The 26,521-nt window shown below is 38.9% G+C and overlaps 2 pseudogenes; both read left to right on the top strand.

The window, feature by feature from the left end:
* The first annotated feature begins 676 nt into the window (after window positions 1-676).
* LOC107615272 (protein FAR1-RELATED SEQUENCE 5-like) lies at window positions 677-2,128 on the top strand (annotated as a pseudogene).
* Window positions 2,129-7,095: 4,967 nt separating this feature from the next.
* Window positions 7,096-26,042, top strand: LOC148544063 (uncharacterized; annotated as a pseudogene).
* The last annotated feature ends 479 nt before the right edge of the window (window positions 26,043-26,521 follow it).

Genomic DNA, 26,521 nt, shown 5'->3' with positions numbered 1-26,521 from the left:
TATGAGGTGGTTCAGTGAAGCCTCTTACTCAAAGTACCAATTCCAATGTTCGAACTGTGTTTGGAACAAATATTTTTGGATTGGTTTTGATTTAAAAAGAAGTAAAGTGGAAATGAATTAGTGTGTTTGGAATTAATGGTAGTAATTGATTTGATTTAAAAATTGATATAATTAATTAGAAATTTCTTTTATTTTGAAGATGGATAGAAAGCATGATCAACAACCGCATTATATTGCTAGATTTGAATGTGGATTTAGCATTTGTGTGTATTTTAGTTTTCTTTGGTTATAAATTTTGATTTTTGAATTTGAATGTGAAATTTTATTGATAAAATATAGAAAATTATGTTAAATTCTAGAAGTTTGAAATTTATTATTATATAAATTAGTGAATTTAAATATTTAAAAGTTTCTATTATATTTTTAATATTTATTAGTTTGTGTTCTGTTTTGAAGAATAAGCTAATTAGGTTGTGTTAGTGGATATAAGTTAGTTGATTTTTGTGAGTGTAGTATTATGGCAGCAACAATGAGGTTTTAATAGGTTCTTTAAGTGGATTTATCTTATATTATGGCCAATATGCTAGTTGCTTGATTTATTTGTTCATGAACTGTGGTGTTAGTAACTTTATCTTGTTTACCTTGTTATGCTGAATTCATAGGGTGCATTCTTTACATGGAGGCTCTATCAGCAGATTGCACAACTGATGTGAATAATGAGTTTGAGTGGTCTTTAGAGGATGAAATAGACGATGTTGAAAGGTTAGAGTACGGAGACATTTCGGGGTTGACTGCTGGAGACATAATGAGGATGGTTTTCCGCAGTGATGATGGAGCTTATGAGTTTTACAGGGTGTTTGGTAAATTTCACGGATTTGGCATTCGAAAGGGTGATTGTGGTAAGGATGATGACGGAAGGTTGATTAGGAGGAGGTTTTTCTATAATAGGGCAGGATTGAGGGAGCATAAACACTACAACTGAGTTGATAGGCGGCGGGAGCACAAGCCTGAGACCCGCACAAATTGTGATGCAAAGTTATCAATTTACCTTGATATCAACATCAATGTTTGGAGGGTTAGGAAGGTAATATTGGAGCATAATCATGATCTGACACCAGCAGGAATGGTGCATATGATACCAAATTTTAGGGAAATGACTGAATCAGCAAAGGCATAAATTCAAGGGATGCAGGCTCATGGAGTCCTGACATCTAAAATATTAGGGTATATGGCTGGCCAGGCGGGTGGTTATTCCTTCATGGGGTTCAGTAAGAAGGATGCATATAACTATGTTGACCAGAGTAAGCATGCCAAGATAGTGGATGGGGAATCTAATGCCGCAATCGTATACCTCGAGGGAAAGGCAGTTGCAGACCCAATGAGCATGTCAAGATACAATTTAACTAAGGATAACATGTTGGCAAACAAGTTTTGAGCCGACGGAGGTAGTAGGACTGATTATCAGTTTTTTGGGGACGTTCTCGCATTTGACTCAACGTATAAGAATAATAAGTACAAAAGACCATTGGTGATATTTTCAGGTTCAAACAATCATAAACAGACCACAATTTTTGGATTTGGGCTAGTGCTAGATGAGAGCATTGGGTCGTACAAGTGGCTTTTAGAAAATTTGCTAGAAGTGATGTGTAACAAGATGCCTTCGGTTGTTATCACCGATGGTTGTGACTCAATGAAAGCTGCCATAAAGTCAGTTTTTCCAGAGGCAACCCATAGGTTATGCGCGTGGCACATGGAAAAAAATCTCACTGTGAATGTTAAAGATTCTGGGTTGCGTCAACTTTTCAAAAAGTGGTTGTATGCTGATATGGAGATCGAGGATTTTGAAGAAGAGTGGGCAGCAGCTATGGAGGATCATGGTTTGCATGACACCTTTTGGTTTAGGGAAACTAATGAGAAGAGAAGCATGTGGGCCAATGCATACCTTCGCAACAAGTTCTGTGCTGGGTTTCGGACAACTTCTCGGTGTGAAGGGATCAACTTGAATGTTAAAAAATTTTTAAAGTCAAGACATAGCATCCTTGAGATGGTACAAAACCTTGAACTGCTTGTGCGAGAGTATTGGAATAACGAACTACTTGCACAATTTAGATCAATAAATGGCGTTTGATGAGTGGATAATTTATACGCTTTTTGGCATTGTTTTTAGTATGTTTTTAGTATATTTTAGTTAGTTTTTATTATGTTTTTACTAGTTTTTATTCAAAAATTATATTCCTAGACTTCACTATGAGTTTGTGTATTTTTCAGTGATTTCAGGTATTTTCTGGCTGAAATTGAGGGACCTGAGCAAAAATCTGATTTAGAGGCTAAAGAAGGACTGCAGATACTGTTGGATTCTGACCCTCCTGCACTCGAAATGGATTTTCTTGAGCTACAGAAGCCCAATTGGCGCGCTCTTAATTGCGTTGGAAAGTAGACATCTTGGGCTTTCCAGAAACATATAATAGTCCATACTTTGCCGGAGTTTTGACGATGTAAACTGGCGTTTGAACGTTAACTTTCTACCCTATTCTGGCGTTAAACGCCAGAATTGGCATGAAAGCTGGAGTTAAACGCCCAAACTGGCACAAAAGCTGGCATTTAACTCCAAAAAAAGTCTCTACATGTGAAATCTTCAATGCTCAACCCAAGCACACACCAAGTGGGCCCCGGAAGTGGATTTTTACACTAACTATTCTAGCTTACTCATTTTTTGTAACCCTAGGTCACTAGTTTATTATAAAAACTACTTTTAGTGATTCATTTTGTATCTCATGACATTTTACATCAGAACTTGTATTCTCTACGGCATGAGTCTCTAAACTCCATGGTTGGGGGTGAGGAGCTCTACTGTGTCTTGATGAATTAATGCAATTACTATTGTTTTCCATTCAATCATGCTTGTTTCTATTCTAAGATATGCACTCGCACTTCAACCTGATGAATGTGATGATCCATGACACTCATCATCATTCTCACCTATGAACGCGTGCCTGACAACCACCTCCGTTCTATCTGCAATAGCTTGAGTGCATATCTCTAGGGTTTCTAATCTAAGATTAGAATCCTCGTGGTATAGGCTAGAATTATTGGCGGCCATTCTTGAGATCCGGAAAGTCTAAACCTTGTCTGTGGTATTTCGAGTAGGATCTGGGATGGGATGACTGTGACGAGCTTCAAACTCACGAGTGCTGGGCGTAGTGACAGACGCAAAAGGATCAATGGATCCTATTCCAACATGAGTGAAAACCGACAGATGATTAGTCGTGCGGTGACAGCGCATTTGGACCATTTTCACTGAGAGGACGGATGGCAGCCATTGACAACGATGATCCACCAACATACAGCTTGTCATGGAAGGAGCCTTGCGTGCGAGAAAAAGAAGACAGTAGGAAAGTAGAGATTCAGAAGACAGAGCATCTCCAAAACCTCAACCTGTTCTCCATTACTGCATAACAAGTATTTATTTCATGTTCTTTTACTTTTTACAATTAAAACTAAGAATCATTACTGATACCCTGACTAAGAATTACAAGATAACCATAGCTTGCTTCAAGCCGACTGATGAGCGGATAATTTATACGCTTTTTGGCACTGTTTTTAGTATGTTTTTAGTATATTTTAGTTAGTTTTTATTATATTTTTATTAGTTTTTATTTAAAATTCACTTTTCTGGACTTTACTATGAGTTTGTGTATTTTTCTGTGATTTCCGGTATTTTTTGGCTGAAATTGAGGGACCTGAGCAAAAATCTGATTCAGAGGCTGAAAAAGGACTGCAGATGCTGTTGGATTCTGACCTCCCTGCACTCGAAGTGGATTTTCTGGAGTTACAGAAGCCCAATTGGCGCGCTCTTAATTGAGTTGGAAAGTAGACATTCTGGGCTTTCCAGCAATATATAATAGTCCATACTTTGCCTGAGATTTGATGGCCCAAACAGGCGTCCCAAGTCAGCTCAAGAATTCTGGCGTTTAACGCCAGAACTGGCACAAAAGCTGGAGTTAAACGCCCAAACTGGCACAAAATCTGGCGTTTAACTCCAAGAAAAGTCTCTAAACATGAAAGCTTCAATGTTCAGCCCAAGCACACACCAAGTGGGCCCCAAAAGTGGATTTTTACACTAAACACCCTAGCTTACTCATTTTCTGTAACCCTAGGTCACTAGTTTACTATAAAAACTACTTTTAGTGAGTCATCTTGTACCTCACGACATCCTACACGTTTCACATTATATCTTCTACGGCATGAGTCTCTAAACCCCATTGTTGGGGGTGAGGAGCTCTGCTGTTCTTCATGAATTAATGCAATTACTACTGTTTTCCATTCTATCACGCTTGTTTCTATTCTAAGATATTCATTCGCACTTCAACCTGATGAATGTGATGATCCGTGACACTCATCATCATTCGCACCTATGAACGCGTGCCTGACAACCACTTCCGTTCTACCTTAGATTGAATGGATATCTCTTAGCCTCATCATTCAGATCAGAGTCTTCGTGGTATAAGCTAGAATTATTGGCGGCCATTCCTAAGATCCGGAACGTCTAAACCTTGTCTGTGGTATTCTGAGTAGGATCTGGGAAGGGATGACTGTGACAAACTTCAAACTCGCGAGTGTTGGGCGTAGTGACAGACGCAAAAGGATCAATGGATCCTATTCCAACATGATCGAGAACTGACAGATGATTAGCCGTGCGGTGACAGCGCATTTGGAACATTTTCACTGAGAGGACGGGAAGTAGCCATTGACAACGGTGATGCCCAACTTAAAGCTTGCCATGGAAGGAGCCTTGCGTGCATGAAGAAGAAGATAGTAGGAAAGCAGAGATTTAGAAGACAAAGCATCTCCAAAGCCTCAACTTGTTCTTCATTACTGCATAACAAGTATTTATTTCATGTTCTTTTACTTTTTACAATTAAATCTGAGAATTATTAATATCCTGACTAAGAGTTACAAGATAACCGTAGCTTGCTTCAAGCCGAAAATCTCCGTGGGATCGACCCTTACTCACGTAAGGTATTACTTGGACGACCCAGTGCACTTGCTGGTTAGTTGTGCGGAGTTGCAAAAGTGTGATTGTAATTTCGTGCACCAAGTTTTTGGCGCCGTTGCCAGGGATTGTTCGAGTTTGGACAACGGAAGGTTTATCTTGTTGCTTAGATTAGGAATATTTTATTTTTGTTGGTTTAGAGTCGTTTATTTGAGTTTAGTTTCATATTTTAAGTTTGGTGTCTTCTTTGTGTTTTCCTTTAATTTTTCAAAAATTTGTGTTTGATTTTCTAAAAATTTTAAGTTTGGTGTGTTTTTGTGCTTTTATTTATTTAAAAATTTTTCAAAAATTTATTCTTGGTGTTCATCTTGATCTTCAAAGTGTTCTTGGGGTTCATCTTGACCTTAAAAGTTTTCTTGTTTATTCTCTTTGTTTTGATCTAAAATTTCTAAGTTTGGTGTCATTTTGTTGTTTTTCTCTTTCCTCATTAAAATTCAAAAATCAAAAAAATATCTTTTCCTTATTTTACTCATAAATTTCGAAATTTTGCATTAAATTAGTCAAAGATTTTCAAAATCATATCTTTTTTTTAGTCAAGTCAAAATTCTAATTTCAAAAATTGATCTTTTCAAATCTTTTTCAAAAAAATAAAATCTTTTTAACTTCTTCAATCATATTTTCTTTTATTTGCAATCATATCTTCTCAATCATATCTTCTTCAAAATAAATTTTTAATCATATCTTCTTAATTGCTAATTCCAAAATCTTTTTAATTAAATTAATTAATTTAGTTTTCAATTTGCTTTTATTTTATTTTATTTTATTTTTTTCAAAATTTTATTTTATTTTCCATTTATTTTACTTTATTCTATTGTAATTTTATTCTATTTTAATTTTGGTCACTTTTAATTAAATAAATAAAAATAAAAATATAATTTATTTGCAATTCATATCAATTCTCTTTTCTCCATCATGGACATAAGTGGAAATGAACAGTCCAGAAGGACTCTGGGGTCATATGCTAACCCCATTACAGCTGCATATGGGAGTAGCATTTGTATACCTCCCATCAAAGCAAGCAAAATTGCCAGTATTCCGGTCTTCCACAGGAAGAACCTACTGAGTTTCTGGCACAATTCTTACAAATTGCTGACACAGTACGTGATAAAGAAGTGGATCAGGATGTCTACAGATTATTATTATTTCCATTTGCTGTAAAAGATCAAGCTAAGAGGTGGTTAAATAACCAACCCACAGCAAGCATAAAAACATGGAGACAGTTAACAGACAAGTTCCTAAATCAATTTTACCCTCCAAAAAGGATGACACAGCTAAGGCTGGACATCCAAGGCTTTAAACAAGAGGATCATGAATCCATTTATAATGCCTGGAAGAGGTACAGAGGGATGCTAAGGAAATGCCCCTCTGAAATGTTTTCAGAGTGGGTATAGTTAGACATCTTCTACTATGGGCTTACAGAAAGAGCTCAAATGTCTCTAGACCACTCTGCTGGTGGATTCATACACATGAGAAAAATAATTGAAGAGGCTCAAGAACTCATAAGTACAGTTGCTAAAAATCAACATCTGTATTCAAACAGTGAGTCCTCCATAAAAGAGGAGGCTATGGCAGTAACTACTGATCCTAATCCTCAAGAACAGATTGTTGAACTTAATCAGCAATTACTCCTTATGACAAAACAATTAGCAGAATTTAAAGAGATGCTCCAAGACACTAAAAATGCTAACAAAAATATAGAAGCACAATTGAATCAGACAAGACAGCAGCTATCTAAACAAATAACAGAAGAATGCTAAGCTGTACAACTAAGGAGCGGGAAGACATTGAACAATTCAGCTCAAAGTAGCAAAAAGTCAAGAAAGGAACAAATGACAGAGGATGATCAAACCACTACCCAAAATCCCTCTGAGGACAGCAAGAGCCCAGAGAGGAATAATTATGGCGTTCAAACGCCAGAAAAGGGAGAAAAGTTGGCGTTAAACGCACATTCCTTGCCCAGTTCTGGCGTTCAAACGCCAGAAAAGGGTGGGAAGATGGCGTTAAACGCCCATCCTGCACCCAATCCTAGCGTTCAAACGCCAATGAGGGATCAAACACCTGTAAGTGCTGATGGTAACCCCTCTAAAAAGGCTTCTCCAACCACCTCTGTAGGAAATAAACCTACAGCAACCAAGGTTAAGGAGTACAAAGCCAAGACGCCTTATCCTCAGAAACTCCGCCAAGCGGAACAGGATAAATAATTTGCCCGCTTTGCAGACTATCTTAGGACTCTTGAAATAAAGATCCCGTTTGCAGAGGCACTTGAGCAAATACCCTTTTATGCTAAGTTCATGAAAGAGATCTTAAGTCATAAGAAGGATTGGAGAGAAACTGAAAAAGTATTTCTCACTAAAGAATGCAGTGCAGTCATTCTGAAAAGCTTACCAGAAAAGCTTCAAGATCCAGGAAGCTTTATGATACCATGCACATTAGAGGGTGCTTGTACTAAGACAGCTCTATGTGACCTTGGAGCAAGTATCAACCTAATACCTGCATCTACTATCAGAAAGCTTGGTTTGATTGAAGAAGTCAAACCAACCCGGATATGTCTTCAACTTGCTGATGGCTCCATTAAATATCCATCAGGCATCATTGAGGACATGATTGTCAAGGTTGGGCCATTTGCCTTTCCCACTGACTTTGTGGTGCTGGAAATGGAGGAGCACAAGAGTGCAACTCTCATTCTAGGAAGACCTTTCCTAGCAACTAGACGAACTCTCATTGATGTCCAAAAAGGGGAAGTGACCCTGAGAGTCAATGAGGATGAGTTCAAGTTAAATGCTATCAAAGCTATGCAGCATCCAGACACATCAATTGACTGCATGAGCACTGATATTATTGACTCTTTGGTGGAAGAAATCAATATGATTGAGAGTCTTGAATCAGAGCTAGAGGACATCTTTAAAGATGTTCAGCCTGATCTGGAGGAACCCGAGGAAATAAAAGAACCTCTAAAAATCCCTCAGGAAGGGGAGAAACTTCCTAAACCCGAGCTCAAACCACTACCACCATCCCTGAAATATGCATTTCTGGGAGAGGGTGACACTTTTCCAGTGATCATAAGCTCTGCTTTAGATCCACAGGAAGAGAAAGCACTAATTCAAGTGCTAAGGACACACAAGATAGCTATTGGGTGGTCCATAAGTGATCTTAAGGGCATTAGCCTAGCAAGATGCATGCACAAGATCCTATTGGAGGATGATGCTAAGCCAGTGGTTCAACCACAGAGGCGGCTGAATCCAGCCATGAAGGAGGTGGTGCAGAAAGAGGTCACTAAGTTACTAGAGGCTGAGATTATTTATCCTATTTCTGATAGCCCCTGGGTGAGCCTTGTCCAAGTTGTCCCCAAGAAGGGAGGCATGACAGTGGTTCATAATGAAAAAAATGAACTGGTTCCCACAAGAACAGTTACAGGGTAGCGCGTGTATTGATTACAAAAGGCTCAATACAGCCACCAGAAAGGATCATTTTCCTTTACCATTCATAGACCAAATGCTAGAGAGACTAGCAGGTCATGACTATTACTGCTTTTTGGATGGCTATTCAGGTTACAACCAAATTACAGTAGATCCTCAGGACCAAGAGAAAACAGTATTCACATGTCCATCTGAAGTATTTGCCTACAGAAGAATTTCTTTTGGTCTGTGCAATGCACCTGCAACCTTTCAGAGGTGCATGTTCTCTATCTTCTCTGATATGGTAGAGAAGTTCCTGGAAGTCTTCATGGATGACTTCTCAGTATTTGGAGACTCATTCAGCTCCTGTCTTGATCATCTAGCACTTATCCTGAAAAGGTGCCAAGAGACTAACCTGGTCTTAAACTGGGAAAAATGTCACTTTATGGTGACTGAAAGAATTGTCCTTGGGCACAAAATTTCAAGCAAGGGAATAGAGGTGGATTAAGCCAAGGTAGAGGTAATTGAAAAATTACCACCACCTGCCAATGTTAAGGCAATCAGAGCTTTCTGGGGCATGCAGGATTCTATAGGAGGTTCATAAAGGATTTTTCAAAAATTGCAAAACCTCTGAGCAACCTGCTAGCTACTGACACGCCATTTGTGTTTGACACAGAATGTCTGCAGGCGTTTGAAACCCTGAAAGCTAAGCTGGTCACAGCACCAGTCATCTCTGCACCAGACTGGACATTACCATTCGAACTAATGTGTGATGCCAGTGACCATGCAATTGGTGCAGTGTTGGGACAAAGGCATAACAAGCTTCTACACGTCATTTACTATGCCAGTCGTGTTCTAAATGACACACAGAAGAATTACACAACCACAGAAAAAGAACTGCTTGCAGTGGTGTATGCCATTGACAAATTTAGATCCTATTTAGTAGGATCAAAAGTGATTGTGTACACTGACCATGCTACTCTTAAATATCTACTCACAAAGCAGGATTCAAAACCCAGGCTCATAAGATGGGTGTTGCTTCTGCAAGAGTTTGATATAGAAATAAGAGACAGAAAAGGGACAGAGAACCAGGTAGCTGATCACCTGTCCCGGATAGAACCAGTAGCTGGGGCGTCCCTTCCTTCTACTGAGATCTCTGAGACCTTTCCGGATGAGCAACTCTTTGCCATTCAGGAAGCACCATGGTTTGCAGACATTGCAAATTATAAAGCTGTGAGGTTCATACCCCAGGAGTACAGCAGGGTGCAAAAGAAAAAACTAATTTCTGATGCAAAGTACTACTTATGAGATGAACCATATCTCTTTAAGAGATGTGCAGACGGGATGATCCGCAGATGCATCCCCAGAGAGGAGGCACAGAAGATCCTGTGGCATTGCCATGGATCACAGTATGGAGGACATTTCGGAAGTGAGCGCACAGCCACTAAAGTCCTCCAATGTGGCTTCTACTGGCCTACTCTCTATAGAGATGCTCGAGAGTTTATGCGTAACTGTGATAGTTGCCAAAGAGCTGGTAACTTGCCTCATGGTTACGCCATGCCTCAACAAGGGATCCTAGAGATTGAGTTGTTTGATGTATGGGGTATTTACTTCATGGGTCCTTTCCCACCATCATACTCAAACACTTACATTCTGGTGGCAGTAGACTACGTATCTAAATGGGTAGAAGCAATTGCCACACCCACTAATGATACTAAGACTGTGGTGAAGTTCCTCCAGAAACATATTTTTAGCAGATTCGGTGTTCCCAGAGTACTAATCAGTGATGGGGGCACTCATTTCTGCAATAAACAGCTTTACTCTGCTATGGTGAGATATGGAATTAGCCACAAAGTGGCAACTCCGTATCATCCACAGACAAATGGGCAGGCCGAAGTCTCTAATAGAGAGCTAAAAAGAATCCTGGAACAGACTGTAATTGCTCGTAGAAAGGATTGGGCAAAGAGCTTGGATGATGCTCCGTGGGCATACAGAACAGCATTCAAGACTCCTATAGGAACCTTTCCATACCAGCTTGTGTATGACAAGGCCTGTCATCTGCCCGTGGAACTGGAACATAAAGCCTACTGGGCAACCAGATTCTTAAACATGGATGCTAAGTTAGCTGGTGAGAAAAGATTGCTCCAGCTAAATGCGCTAGAGGAGTTTAGACTCAATGCTTTTGAAAATGCAAAAATTTATAAGGAAAAAGCAAAAAAGTGGCATGACAAGAAATTGTCATCTAGAGTCTTTGAGCCAGGACAAAAAGTTCTGCTGTTCAACTCTAGGCTCAGATTATTCCCCGGGAAATTAAAATCCCGGTGGAGGGGACCATATGTGATTACAGAAGTGTCACCATATGGTTATGTTGAGCTTCAAGATATTGATTCTGACAAAAAGTTCATTGTTAATGGACAGAGAATCAAACATTATCTTGAAAGCAATTTTGAGCAAGAATGCTCAAAACTGAGGCTTGAATGAAGCTCAGTAAAGGTCCAGCTAAAGACAATAAAGAAGCGCTTGCTGGGAGGCAACCCAGCCATTAGTAGGTTATTTGTTTTAATTAATACTTGTAGAAGTTTGATATACATTCTCTTCAAAGGTTAATCATCAAAATTGAAGGAATTCTCAGAGTTACAGAAGGATTCAGTGCAAAAAGCAAAGAAAAGGAGCTTGCTGACAAGAAAACGCCAGTAAAGGTACCATTTTGGGCGTTAAACACCAGAATAGGTACCATTCTAAGCGTTTAAGGCCAGAATTGCAGCATCCTGGGTGTTCAGCAAAACGCCCAGTGATAAAGGGGTTTTTGGCGTTTAACACCAGCCAGGGTACCTGGCTGGGCGTTAAACGCCCACAATGGCCAACATTTGGGTGTTAAACGCCAGAATGGATACCATTCTGGGCGTTTAACGCCAGAAAGGCAAGAGGAGGAGATTTTGTTTCCAACTTCAAATTTTTTTAAATTTTCATGTTTTGACCCATAATTTTCTGCATAAACATGTTTCAAACTTTCATCATTCACCCTCAATTTTCAAAAATTCAACAATTTTTTAAATCTCTTTTCAATTTTCTTTCAAATCCTTCCCAAATATTCTTCAAAAACTCAATTATCTTCTTAATTTCTTTCCAAATCTTTTTCAACTCATCATATCATCTCTTATTTCTTAGATGCATAACCAAATTTTCATATTTAACATCTTTATATCTTTTTCAATTAAAAATCTCATCTTTTTCATATCATGATTCTATTTTCTTCCATCAATCATATCTCTATATCATATCTCTTTCAAATTTTTTGAAATCCCTCCCCTCCTCCTATAAATATACATTCGGCCATCCCCTCCTCTCCACCATTCGAATTTGCCTCTTCTCCTCTCTCTCCCCTTTCCTTTCTTTTGCTTGAGGGCAAGTAAACCTCTAAGTTTGGTGTATTTTTCCGTGATCACTGAGCTAAGACTCATCAAGATCATGGCACCTAAGGGAAAACAAACCAATTCAAGAGGCAAGAAAGAGAATACTTCAAAGAGTCTTTGGAATCAAGAGAGGTTCTTAACCAAAGAACATGCAGACCATTACCACAAAATAATGGGTCTGAGGTCAGTGATCCCGGAAGTTAAATTCAATCTGAAAGAAGATGAATATCCGAAGATCCAAGAGCAAATTCGAAACAGAGGATGGAAAATTCTAGCTAATCCTGAAACAAAGGTTGGAAGAAACATGGTTCAGGAATTCTACTCAAATCTGTGGCTAACAGATAAGCATAGAATAACTGGAATCACCTTCCACACCTATCGAACTATGGTCAGAGGAAGGCTTATTTGCTTCCATCTGGACAAAATAAGAGAGGTCTTCAAACTGGCTCAACTACAAGATGATCCAGAATCCTTTAATAGGGGAATGGTGAGAGTAGATAAGGGGTTGGATCAAGTTCTAGAGGACATATGCCTCCCTGGAACTAAGTGGATAACCAATTCAAAAGATGTCCCAAACCAACTCAAGAAGGGAGATCTCAAACCAGTTGCAAGAGGCTGGTTGGACTTCATTGGGCATTCTATATTGCCCACTAGCAACCGCTCTGAGGTCACTGTCAAAAGAGCAGTGATGATTCATTGTATTATGCTTGGAAAAGAAGTGGAGATTCATCATCTGATTTCTTGTGAGATTTACACAATTGCAAACAAGAACTCCACTGAAGCCAAACTGGCCTACCCAAGCTTAATTTCTCTGCTATGTAAAGATGCTGGGGTGAGGATGGGAGTAGATGAATTCATCCCAATCGAACACCCATTCACCAAGAAGTCAATGGAAGGATAAGTGCAAGACAACTCCATCAAAAGGAGGGCACAGGAGTTCCTCCCAGAAATTCCTGAAATTGACTACTGGACCTGCCTAGAAGCATCTGTTACTAAGCTGCAAGAAGCTATGGAACAACTTAAGGAAGAACAGCAGAATCAAAACTGCATGCTCTGCAAACTGCTGAAGGAACAGGAGAAGCAGGGACGTGAGCTACAGGAGCTGAAGCGCCAAAAGCTCTCCCTTGAAGGACCAAGTACCCCACAGATTGAGGGAGCATCCACTTCTCAAAATCAAGGTTGTTGAGTCCTAACTCTGTGATAACCTTTATTATTAAGAGTCATTTATTCTTCTGCTTTTAATTTTCTGTCTACTATTATTATGGGTCTGCTCTTATATTTATTTTTGAGTCTTATTTTTATTCCATAATCAATAAAATTTAAAGTTTATGTCTTAAAGCTATGAATGTCCTATGAATCCATCACCTTTCTTAAATAAAAAGTGTTTTTAATTGAAAAAGAAAAAGAAGTACATGAAATTTGAATTTTAAAACATTTTAATTATTTTGATGTTGTGGCAATACTCTTGTTTTCTGAATGAATGCTTGAACAGTGCATATTTTTGAATTTGTTGTTTATGAATGTTAAAATTGTTGGCTCTTGAAAGAATGATGGAAAAGGAGAAATGTTATTGATAATCTGAAAAATCATAAAATTGATTCTTGAAGCAAGAAAAAGCAGTGAATAGAAAAAAAAAAGAGAGGATGATATGCAAAAAAAAAGATGCAAAAAGAAAAAAAAGAAAAAAAAAAAAGCAAGTAGAAAAAGCCAATAGCCCTTTAAACCAAAAGGCAAGGGTAATAAAAAGGATCCAAGGCTTTGAGCATCAGTGGATAGGAGGGCCCACAGGAATAAAATCCTGGCCTAAGCGGCTAAACCAAGCTGTCCCTAACCATGTGCTTGTGGCGTGAAAGTGTCAAGTGAAAACTTGAAATTGAGCGGTTAAAGTCGTGGTCCAAGGCAAAAAGAGTGTGCTTAAGAGCTCTGGACACCTCTAATTGGGGACTCTAGCAAGGCTGAGTCACAATCTAAAAAGGTTCACCCAGTTATGTGTCTGTGGTATTTATGTATCCGGTGGTAATACTGGAAAACAAAATGCTTAGGGTCACGGCTAAGACTCATAAAGTAGATGTGTTCAAGAATCAACATACTTAACTAGGAGAATCAATAACACTATCTGGATTCTGAGTTCCTATAGAAGCCAATCATTCTGAACTTCAAAGGATAAAGTGAGATGCCAAAACTGTTCAGAGGCAAAAAGCTAAAAGCCCCGCTCATCTAATTAATACTGATCTTCATAAATGTTTTTGGAATTCATTGTATATTCTCTTCTTTTTATCCTATTTGATTTTCAGTTGCATGGAGACAAGCAACAATTTAAGTTTGGTGTTGTGATGAGCGGATAATTTATACGCTTTTTGGCACTGTTTTTAGTATATTTTTAGTATATTTTAGTTAGTTTTTATTATATTTTTATTAGTTTTTATTTAAAATTCACTTTTCTGGAATTTACTATGAGTTTGTGTGTTTTTCTGTGATTTTAGGTATTTTCTGGCTGAAATTGAGGGACCTGAGCAAAAATCTTATTCAGAGGCTGAAAAAGGACTGCAGATGCTGTTGGATTCTGACCTCCCTGCACTCGAAGTGGATTTTCTGGAGCTACAGAAGCCCAATTGGTGCGCTCTAAATTTCGTTGGAAAATAGACATCCTGGGCTTTCCATCAATATATAATAGTCCATACTTTGCCTGAGATTTGATGGCCCAAATAGGCGTCCCAAGTCAGCTCAAGAATTCTGGCGTTCAACGCCAGAACTGGCACAAAAGCTGGAGTTAAACGCCCAAACTGGCACAAAAGCTGGCGTTTCACTCCAAGAAAAGTCTCTACACATGAAAGCTCCAATGCTCATCCCAAGCACACACCAGGTGGGCCCCAAAAGTGGATTTTTACACTAAACACCCTAGCTTACTCATTTTCTGTAACCCTAGGTCACTAGTTTACTATAAAAACTACGTTTAGTGATTCATCTTGTACCTCATGACATCCTACACATTTCACATTGTATCTTCTATAGTATGAGTCTCTAAACCCCATTGTTGGGGGTGAGGAGCTCTGCTGTTCTTCATGAATTAATGCAATTACTACTGTTTTCCATTCTATCATGCTTGTTTCTATTCTAAGATATTCGTTCGCACTTCAACCTGATGAATGTGATGATCCGTGACACTCATCATCATTCTCAACTATGAACGCGTGCCTGACAACCACCTCTGTTCTACCTTAGATTGAATGCATATCTCTTAGCCTCATCATTCAGATCAGAGTCTTCGTGGTATAAGCTAGAATTATTGGCGGCCATTCCTGAGATCCGGAACGTCTAAACCTTGTCTGTGGTATTCTGAGTAGGATCTGGGAAGGGATAACTGTGATGAACTTCAAACTCGCGAGTGTTGGGCGTAGTGACAGACGCAAAAGGATCAATGGATCCTATTCCGACATGATCGAGAACTGACAGATGATTGTGATTGTGATTTCGTGCACCAAGTTTTTGGACGACCCAGTGCACTTGCTAGTTAGTTGTGCGGAATTACAAAAGTGTGATTGTGATTTCGTGCACCAAGTTTTTGGCGCCGTTGCCGGGGATTATTCGAGTTTGGACAACTGACAGTTTATTTTGTTGTTTAGATTAGGAATAATTTATTTTTGTTGGTTTAGAGTCACTAAATTTGAGTCTTTTATTTGAGTTTAGTTTAATATCTTAAGTTTGGTGTCAATTGCATGTTTTTATTTTTCTTTCAATTTTTTTTTTCGAATTACATGTTCTTAGTTCTTTACTGATCTTCAAGTTATTCTTGTTTATTTTCCTTGTTTGATCTTTAGTCTTTCTTGTTTTGTGTCTTTCCTTATTTTTCTTGCGCATTTTCAAATTATTAGTGTCCAAAATATAAAAATTTTTAAGTTTGGTGTCCTTTGTGTCCTTATTTCCTTAAAAATTTTCAAAATTTGTTCTTGGTGTTCATCTTGACATTCAAAGTTTTTTTTGTTTGTTTTCTTTGTTTTGATCTAAAAATTTTAAGTTTGGTGTCATTTTATTGTTTTTCTCTTTCCTCATTAAATTCAAAATATCTTTTCCCTTTATTTTAATTGAATTTTCGATTTTTACTTTTAAAAATTCAGATTCTTATTTTAAATTTTTTTTATTCTATCTTATCTTAGTTTTAAAATTTTAAAATCATATCTTTAATTTTAAAACATATCTTTTTCAAAACTCCCTAACCACTTTCTCTCTCTTTTCGAAAATCATATCCAAGGTTTTTCAAATTTTCTTAATTAATCAAGTATTTTAGTTTTCGAAACTTTTATTTTATTTCCCATTTATTTTATTTTATTTTATTCGGTTGCTTTTAATTAAATAAAATAAAAATAAAAATATAATTTATTTGCAATTCATATCAATTCCCCTTTCTCCATCATGGACATAAGTGGAAATGAATAGTCCAGAAGGACTCTGGGGTCATATGCTAACCCCATTACAGCTGCATATGGGAGTAGCATCTATATACCTCCCATCAAAGTAAGCAGTTTTGAGCTAAATCCTCATCTCATCATCATGGTCCAGCAAAATTGTCAGTATTCCGGTCTTCCACAGGAAGAACCTACTGAGTTTCTGGCACAGTTCTTACAAATTTCTGACATAGTACGTGATAAAGAAGTGAATCAGGATGTCTACAAATTATTACTATTTCCATTTGCTGTAAAAGATCAAGCTAAGAGGTGGTTAAATAACCAACCCACAGCAAGCATAAAAACATGGAAACAGTTATCAGACAAATTTCTGAATCAATTTTACCCTCCAAAAAGGATGACACAGCTAAGATTGGACATCCAAGGCTTTAAACAAGAGGATCATGAATCCCTTTATAATGCCTGGGAGAGGTACAGAGGGATGCTAAGGAAATGCCCCTCTGAAATATTTTCAGAGTGGGTACAGTTAGACATCTTCTACCATGGGCTTACAGAAAAAGCTCAAATGTCTCTAGACTACTCAGCTGGTGGATCTATACACATGAGAAAGATGATTGAAGAGGCTCAAGAACTCATAGATACGGTTGCTAGAAATCAACATCTGTACTCAAGCACTGAGTCCTCCATAAAAGAAGAGGCTATGGCAGTAACTACTGATCCTAATCCTCGAGAATAGATTGTTGAACTTAATCAGCAATTGCTCCTTATGACAAAACAATTAGCAGAATTTAAAGAGATGCTCCAATACACTAAAAATGTGAACAAGAATATGGATGCACAATTGAATTAGACAAGACAGCAGCTGTCTAAACAGATAATAGAAGAATGCCAAGCTGTTCAACTGAGGAGCGGAAAGACATTGAATAAGTCTGCTCAAAGTAGCAGAAAGCCAAGAAATGAACAACTGACAGAGGATGACCAAACCACTGTCCAAAATCCCTCTGAGGACAGCAAGAGCCTAGAGAGGAATAATTCTGGCGTTCAAACACCAGAAAAGAATGGAAAATTGGCATTAAATGCCCACCCAACCTCTACTCCTAGTGTTCAAATGCCAGTGAGGGATCAGACACCTACAAGTGCTGATTGTAACCCTCGTAAGAAGGCTTCTCAACCTGCCTCTGTAGGAAATAAACCTGCAGCAACTAAGGTTGAGGAATACAAAGCCAAGATGCCTTATCCTCAGAAACTCTGCCAAGCGGAACAGGATAAACAATTTGCCCGCTTTGCAGACTACCTTAGGACTCTTGAAATAAAGATCCCGTTTGCATAGGCACTTGAGCAAATACCCTCTTATGCTAAGTTCATGAAAGAGATCTTAAGTCATAAGAAGGATTGGAGAGAAACTGAAAAAGTTTTCCTCACTGAAGAATGCAGTGCAATCATTTTGAAAAGCTTACCAGAGAAGCTTAAAGATCCCGGAAGCTTCATGATACCATGCACATTAGAGGGTGCTTGTACCAAGACAGCTCTATGTGATCTTGGGGCAAGTATCAACCTAATACCTGCATCCACTATTAGAAAGCTTGGCTTGACTGAAGAAGTCAAACCAACCCAAATATGCCTCCAACTTGCTGATGGCTCCATTAAATATCCATCAGGCATAATTGAGGACATGATTGTCAAGGTTGGGCCATTTGCCTTTTCCACTGACTTTGTAGTGCTGGAAATGGAGGAGCACAAGGATGCAACTCTCATTCTAGGAAGACCTTTCCTAACAACTGGACGAACTCTTATTGATGTACAAAAAGGGGAAGTAACCCTGAGAGTCAATGAGGATGAGTTCAAGTTAAATGCTGTCAAAGCTATGCAGCATCCAGACACATCAAATGACTGCATGAGCGCTGAAATTATTGACTCTTTGGTAGAAGAGATCAGTATGACTGAAAGTCTCGAATCAGAGCTAGAGGACATCTTTAAAGATGTTCAGCCTGATCTGGAGGAGCCAGAGGAATTAAAAGAATCTCTGAAAATTCCTCAGGAAAAGGATAAGCCTCCTAAACCCGAGCTCAAACCACTACCACCATCCCTGAAATATATATTTCTGGGAGAAGGTAACACTTTTCCGGTGATCATAAGCTCTGCTTTAAATCCACAGGAAGAGAAAGCACTAATTCAAGTGCTAAGGACACACAAGACAGCTCGTGGGTGGTCCATAAGTGATCTTAAGGGTATTAGCCCAGCGAGATGTATGCACAAGATCCTATTAGAGGATGATGCTAAGCCAGTGGTTCAACCACAGAGGCGGCTAAACCCAGCCCTGAAGGAGGTGGTGCAGAAAGAGGTCACCAAGTTACTAGAGGCTGGGATCATTTATCCTATTTCTGATAGCCTCTGGGTGAGCCCTGTCCAAGCTGTCCCCAAGAAGGGAGGCATGATAGTGGTTCATAATGAAAGAATGAACTGGTTCCTACAAGAACAGTTACAGGGTGGCGTATGTGTATTGATTACAGAAGGCTCAATACAGCCACCAGGAAGGATCACTTTCCTTTACCATTCATAGACCAGATGCTAGAGAGACTAGCAGGTCATGAATATTACTGCTTTTTGGATGGCTATTCAGGTTACAACCAAATTGCAGTGGATCTCCAGGACCAAGAGAAAACATCATTCACATGTCCTTCTAAAGTATTTACCTACAGAAGGATGGCTTTGGTCTGTGCAATGCACCTGCAACCTTTCAGAGGTGCATGCTTTCTATCTTCTCTGATATGGTAGAAAAATTTCTGGAAGTCTTCATGGATGAATTTTCAGTATTTGGAGAATCATTCAGCTCCTGCCTTGACCATTTAGCACTTATTCTGAAAAGATGCCAAGAGACCAACCTAGTTTTAAACTAGGAAAAATGTCACTTTATGGTGACTGAAGGAATTGTCCTTGGGCATAAAATTTCAAACAAGGGAATAGAGGTGGATCAAGCTAAGGTGGAGGTAATTGAAAAATTACCACCACCTGCCAATGTTAAGGCAATCAGAAGCTTTCTGGGGCATGCAGGATTCTATAGGAGGTTTATAAAGGATTTTTTGAAAATTGCAAAATCTCTGAGCAACCTGCTAGCTGCTGACACGCCATTTGTGTTTGATACAGAGTGTCTGCAGGCGTTTGAAACTCTGAAAGCTAAGCTGGTCACAGCACCAGTTATTTCTGCACCAGACTGGACATTACCATTCGAACTAATGTGTGATGCCAGTGACCATGCCATTGGTGCAGTGTTGGGACAGAGGCATAACAAGCTTCTACACGTCATTTACTATGCCAGCCGTGTTCTAAATGATGCACAAAAAAACTACACAACCACAGAAAAAAAGTTGCTTGCAGTGGTTTATGCCATTGACAAGTTTAGATCCTATTTAGTAGGTTCAAAGATGATTGTGTATACTGACCATGCTACTCTTAAATATCTACTCACAAAGCAGAATTCAAAACCCAAGCTCATAAGATGGATGTTGCTTCTGCAAGAGTTTGATATAGAAATAAGAGACAGAAAAGGGACAGAGAACCAGGTAGCTGATCACCTGTCCGGATAGAACCAGTAGCAGGGGCGTCCCTCCCTCCTACTGAGATCTATGAGACCTTTCCGGATGAGCAACTCTTCGCCATTCAGGAAGCACCATGGTTTGCAGACATTGCAAATTATAAAGCTGTGAGGTTTATACCCAAGGAGTACAGCAGGCAGCAAACGAAAAAACTAATTTCTGATGCAAAGTACTACTTTTGGGATGAACCATATCTCTTTAAGAGATGTGCAGACGGAATGATCCACAGATGCGTACCTAGAGAAGAGGCACAGAAGATCCTATGGCATTGCCATAGATCACAGTATGGAGGACATTTCGGAGGCGAGCGAATAGCCACTAAGGTCCTCCAATGTGGCTTCTACTGGCCTACTCTCTATAGAGATGCCCGAGAGTTTGTGCGTAACTGTGACAGTTGCCAAAGAGCTGGCAACTTGCCTCATGGTTATGCCATGCCTCAACAAGGAATCTTAGAGATTGAATTATTTGATGTATGGGGTATTGACTTCATGGGTCCTTTCCCACCATCATACTCAAATACTTACATTCTGGTGGCAGTGGACTACGTATCTAAATGGGTAGAAGCAATTGCCACACCCACTAATGATACTAAAACAGTGCTGAAGTTCCTCCAGAAACATATCTTTAGCAGATTTGGTGTCCCCAGAGTACTAATCAGTGACGGGGGCACTCATTTATGCAATAAACAGCTTTACTCTGCTATGGTCCGATATGGAATTAGCCACAAAGTAGCAACTCCATATCATCCACAGACAAATGGGCAGGCTAAAGTCTCTAATAAAGAACTAAAAAGAATCCTTGAAAGGACAGTAATTACCCATAGAAGGGATTGGGCAAAAAGCTTGGACGATGCTCTGTGGGCATACAGAACAGCATTCAAGACTCCTATAGGAACCTCTCCATACCAGCTTGTGTATGGCAAGGCCTGTCATCTGCCCATGGAACTGGAACATAAGGCCTACTGGGCAACCAGATTCCTAAACCTGGATGCTAAGTTAGCTGTAGAGAAAAGATTGCTCCAGCTGAATGAGTTAGAGGAATTCAGACTCAATGCTTTTGAAAATACAAAAATTTATAAGGAAAAAGCAAAAAGGTGGCATTACAAGAAACTGTCATCTAGAGTCTTTGAACTAGGATAGAAGGTTCTGCTGTTTAACTCTAGGCTCAGATTATTCCCCGGGAAATTAAAATCCCGGTGGAGGGACCATATGTGATTACAAATGTGTCACCATATGGATATGTTGAGCTTCAGGATATTGACTCTGACAAAAAGTGCATTGTTAATTGACAGTAAATCAAACATTATCTTGAAAGTAATTTTGAACATGAATGCTCAAAACTGAGACTAGAGTAAAGCTCAGTCAAGGTCCAGCTAAAGACAATAAAGAAGCGCTTGCTGGGAGGCAACCCAGCCATTAGCAAGTTATTTGCTTAATATTTATAGAAGTTTGATATAAATTGTCTTCAAGATTAATCATCAAATTGTAGGAATTCATAGAGTTACAGAAGGATTCAGCGCAAAAATCAGAGAAAAGAAGCTCACTGGCAAGAAAACGCCAATAAGGGGTATTTTGGGCGTTAAACGCCAGAATGGATACCATTCTGGGTGTTTAACGCCATTAAGGATACCATTTTGGGCGTTAAACGCCAGAATGGGTACCATTCTGGGCGTTTAACGCCAGAATTGCAGCATCCTGGGCATTCAGAAAAATGCCCAGTGACAAAAGATTTCTGGCGTTTAACGCCAGCCAGGGTACCTGGCTGGGCGTTTAACGCCAAAAAGGCAGGGGGAGAAGATTTTGTTTTCCACTTCAAAATTTTTTAAACTTTCATGTTTTGATTCATAATTTTCTGCATAAACATGTTACAAATTTTCATCATTCACCTTCAAATTTCAAAAATGCAATATTTTCTGAATTCCTTTTCAATTTTCTTTCAAATCCTTTCCAAATCTTCTTCAAAAACTCAATTATCTTCTCAATTTCTTTCCAAATCTTTTCCAACTCTTCATATCATCTTTTAATTCTTAGATGCATCAACAAATTTTCAGATTTAACTCCTTTATATCTTTTCCATTTTAAAAATCTTATCTTTTTCATATCATGATTTTATTTTTTTCACCAATCATATCTTTATATCATATCTTTTTCAAATTTTCGAAATCCCTCCCCTCCACTTATAAATACACATTCGGCCATCCCCATCTCTCCACCATTCGAATTTACCTCTCCTCCTATCTCTCTCCTTTCCTTTCTTTTGCTTGAGGGCAAGCAAACCTCTAAGTTTGGTGTGTTTTTCCGTGATCATCGATCTAAGACTCATTAAGATCATGGCTCCTAAGGGAAAACAAACCAATTCAAGAGGCAAGAAAGAGAATACTCCAAAGAGTCTTTGGAATCAAGAGAGGTTCTTAACCAAAGAACATGCAGATCATTACCACAAAATAATGGGTCTGAGGTCAGTGATCTCGGAAGCTAAATTCGATCTGAAAGAAGACGAATATCCGGAGATTCAAGAGCAAAATCGAAACAGAGGATGGGAAATTCTAGCTAATCCTAAGACAAAGGTTGGAAGAAACATGGTTCAGGAATTCTACTCAAATCTGTGGCTGACAGATAAGCAGAGAATAACTGGAAGTACCTTTCATACCTTCCGAACTATGGTTAGAGGGAGGATTATTTACTTCCACCTAGACAAAATAAGAGAGGTCTTCAAACTGCGTCAACTACAAAATGATCCAGAATCCTTTAATAGGAGAATGGTGAGAGTAGATAAGGGGTTGGACCAAGTTCTAGAGGACATATGCCTCCCTGGAACTAAGTGGATAACCAACTCAAAAGGTGTCCCAAACCAACTCAAGAGAGGAGATCTCAAACCAGTCGCAAGAGGCTGGTTGGACTTCATTGGGCGTTCTATACTGCCCACTAGCAACCGCTCTGAGGTCACTGTCAAAAGAGCAGTGATGATTCATTGTATTATGCTGGGAAACGAAGTAGAGATTCATCATCTGATTTCTTGTGAGATTTACACAATTGCAAATAAGAACTCCACTGAAGCCAAACTGGCTTATCCAAGCTTAATCTCTCTGCTATGTAAAGATGCTGGGGTGAAGATGGGAGTAGATGAATTTATCCCAGTCGAACACCCAATCACCAAGAAGTCAATGGAAGGACAACAAGTGCAAGATAACTCCATCAAAAGGAGGGCGCAGGAGTTCCTCCCAGAAATTCCTCAAATTGACTACTGGACCTGCCTAGAAGCATCTGTCACCAAGCTGCAAGAAGCTATGGAGCAACTTAAGGAAGAACAGCAAAATCAAAATAGCATGCTCTGCAAGCTGCTTAAGGAACAGGAAAAGCAAGGGCGCGAGCTACAGGAGCTGAAGCACCAGAAGCTCTCCCTTGAGAGGCCAGACACCCCACAAATTGAAGGAGCATCCATCTCCCAAAATAAAGGTTGTTGAGTCCTAACTTTATGATAACCTTTTATCTATTTTAAAAGTATATGAGTATTAATATTAGAATCATTTATCTTTATGTCTTTAATTTCCTTTTTTTTATTATTAATTGTCTGCTTCTATGTCTATTTTATATTATTTCTATTAAATAATAAATAAAAACTAGAGTCTATACCTTAAATTTATGAATGTCCCATAAATCCTTCACCTTTCTTAAATGAAAAATGTGCTTAATTACAAAAGAACAAGAAGTACATAAATTTAAAATTTTATCTTGAAATTAGTCCAATTATTTTGATGTGGTGGCAATATTTCTTGTCTTCTGAATGAATGCTTGAATAGTGCATATTTTTTTATAGTGAAGTTTGTGAATGTTAAATTTGTTGGGTCTTGAAAGAATGATAGAAAAAGAGAAATGTTATTGATGATCTGAAAAATCATAAAATTGATTCTTGAAGCAAGAAAAAGCAGTGAATAACAAAGCTTGCGAAAAAAAAAAAAAGAGTGGCGAAAATTAAAAGAAAAAGAAAGAAAATGAAAAAGCAAGCGGAAAAAGCCAATAGCCCTTTAAACCAAAAGGCAAGGGTAAAAAGGGTCCAAGGCTTTGAGCATTAATGGATAGGAGGACTCAAAGGAATAAAATTCTGGCCTAAGTGGCTAAATCAAGCTGTCCCTAACCATGTGCTTGTGGCATGAAGGTCTAAGTGAAAAGCTTGAGACTGAGTGGTTAAAGTCGTGATCCAAAGCAAAAAGAGTGTGCTTAAGAACTCTGGACACCTCTAATTGGGGACTTTAGCAAAGCTAAGTCACAATTTGAAAAGGTTCACCCAGTTATGTTTCTGTGGCATTTATGTATCCAGTAGTAATACTGGAAAACAAAGTGCTTAGGGCCACGGCCAAGACTCATAAAGTAACTGTGTTCAAGAATCAACATACTGTACTAGGAGAGTCAATAACACTATCAGAATTCTGAGTTCCTATAGATGCCAATCATTCTGAACTTCAAAGGAAAAAGTGAGATGCCAAGACTATTCAGAAGCAAAAAGCTACTAGCCCCGCTCATCTAATTTGAACTAAGCTTCATTGATATTATGGGATTTATAGTATATTCTCTTCTTTTTATCCTATTTTGTTTTCAGTTGCTTGGGGACAAGCAACAATTTAAGTTTGGTGTTGTGATGAGCGGATAATTCATACCCTTTTTGGCATTGTTTTTAGTATATTTTTAGTATATTTTAGTTAGTTTTTATTATGTTTTTACTAGTTTTTATTCAAAAATCACATTCCTGGACTTCACTATGAGTTTGTGTGTTTTTCTGTGATTTCGGGTATTTTCTGGCTGAAATTAAGGGACCTGAGCAAAAATCTGATTTAGAGGCTGAAGAAGGACTGCAGATGTTGTTGGATTCTGACCCTCCTGCACTCAAAATGGATTTTCTCGAGCTACAGAAGCCCAATTGGCGCGGTCTCCAGCAATATATAATAGTCCATACTTTTCTCGAGTTTTGACGACGTAAACTGGCGTTTGAACACCAACTTTCTACCCTATTCTGGCGTTAAACGCCAGAACTGGCATGAAAGCTGGAGTTAAACGCCCAAACTGGCACAAAAGTTGACGTTTAACTCCAAGAAAAGTCTCTACATGTGAAAGCTTCAATGCTCAGCCCAAGCACACACCAAGTGGGCCCCAGAAGTGGATTTCTACACTAACTATTCTAGCTTACTCATTTTCTGTAACCCTAGGTCACTAGTTTATTATAAAAACTACTTTTAGTGATTCATTTTGTATCTCATGACATTTTACATCAGAACTTGTATTCTCTACGGCATGAGTCTCTAAACTCCATGGTTGGGGGTGAAGAGCTCTGCTGTGTCTCGATGAATTAATGCAATTACTACTATTTTTCATTCAATCACGCTTGTTTCTATTCTAAGATATTCACTCGCACTTCAACCTGATGAATGTGATAATTCGTGACACTCATCATCATTCTCACCTATGAACGCGTGCTTGACAACCACCTCCGTTCTATCTGCAATAGCTTGAGTGCATATCTCTTGGGTTTCTAATCTAAGATTAGAATCCTCGTGGTATAGGCTAGAATTATTGGCGGCCATTCTTGAGATCCGAAAAGTCTAAGCCTTGTCTGTGGTATTCCAAGTAGGATCTGGGACGGGATGACTGTGACGAGCTTCAAACTCATGAGTGCTGGGCGTAGTGACAGACGCAAAAGGATCAATGGATCCTATTCCAACATGAGTGAGAACCGATAGATGATTAGCCGTGTGGTGACAGCGCATTTGGATCATTTTCACTGAGAGGATGGATGGTAGCCATTGACAACGGTGATCCACCAACATACAGCTTGCCATGGAAGGAGCCTTGCGTGCGTGAAAAAGAAGACAATAGGAAAGTAGAGATTCAGAAGACAGAGCATCTCCAAAACCTCAACCTGTTCTCCATTACTGCATAACAAGTATTTATTTCATGTTCTTTTACTTTTTACAATTAAAACTAAGAATCATTACTGATATCCTGACTAAGAATTATAAGATAACCATAGCTTGCTTCAAGCCGACAATCTCCGTGGGATCGACCCTTACTCACGTAAGGTATTATTTGGATGACCCAATGCACTTGCTGGTTAGTTGTGTGGAATTACAAAAGTGTGATTGTGATTTTGTGTACATGCATTCCAGTGATGACTACTTGCCTAGACCCCCTTGAGAAGTTTGCTGTGAGTGTTTATACGTGAGAGTTGTTTGCTAATGTGAAGAAAGAGATAGAAGGTGTTGGTGCCGTGAACTTCGTGACAAAAGTGAGATGATCTACCACGATGGTGTACACGTTGGAGGAGTATGGGGAGCCCGGAAGACACCTAGTTATGTTGTATGATAGGATTTTAAGCAATCTTGTGTCCCTGCTATTTTTGGAACAAAAAAGGGTATCCATGCCGACACATGTTCTTTGTGATGAAATACGAGCACCTAACAAAAATACCTGACCGGTTGGTGTTGAAAAGATGGAGGCAAGATGCGAAGTCGTTGGAGCACTATGTTGAGGATACAGACGATGGTAGTGAGAGGAGTATTTTACTTCGACATGGGGCACTCCATACTGCATCACAATGGATGTTGTTTGTCGGGTCAAGAAAGTCGTCATTATTCATAAAGGCGATGAATGGAATACGTGCAATATGTGAGGAT

Source organism: Arachis ipaensis, chromosome B9 (assembly GCF_059453495.1).
Source record: "Arachis ipaensis isolate K30076 ecotype BB chromosome B9, ASM5945349v1, whole genome shotgun sequence".
In the NCBI taxonomy this organism is placed as follows: domain Eukaryota; kingdom Viridiplantae; phylum Streptophyta; class Magnoliopsida; order Fabales; family Fabaceae; genus Arachis; species Arachis ipaensis.
The sequence above is the reverse complement of the archived record's forward strand: the minus strand, read 5'-3'. Positions and strand labels throughout refer to the sequence as shown.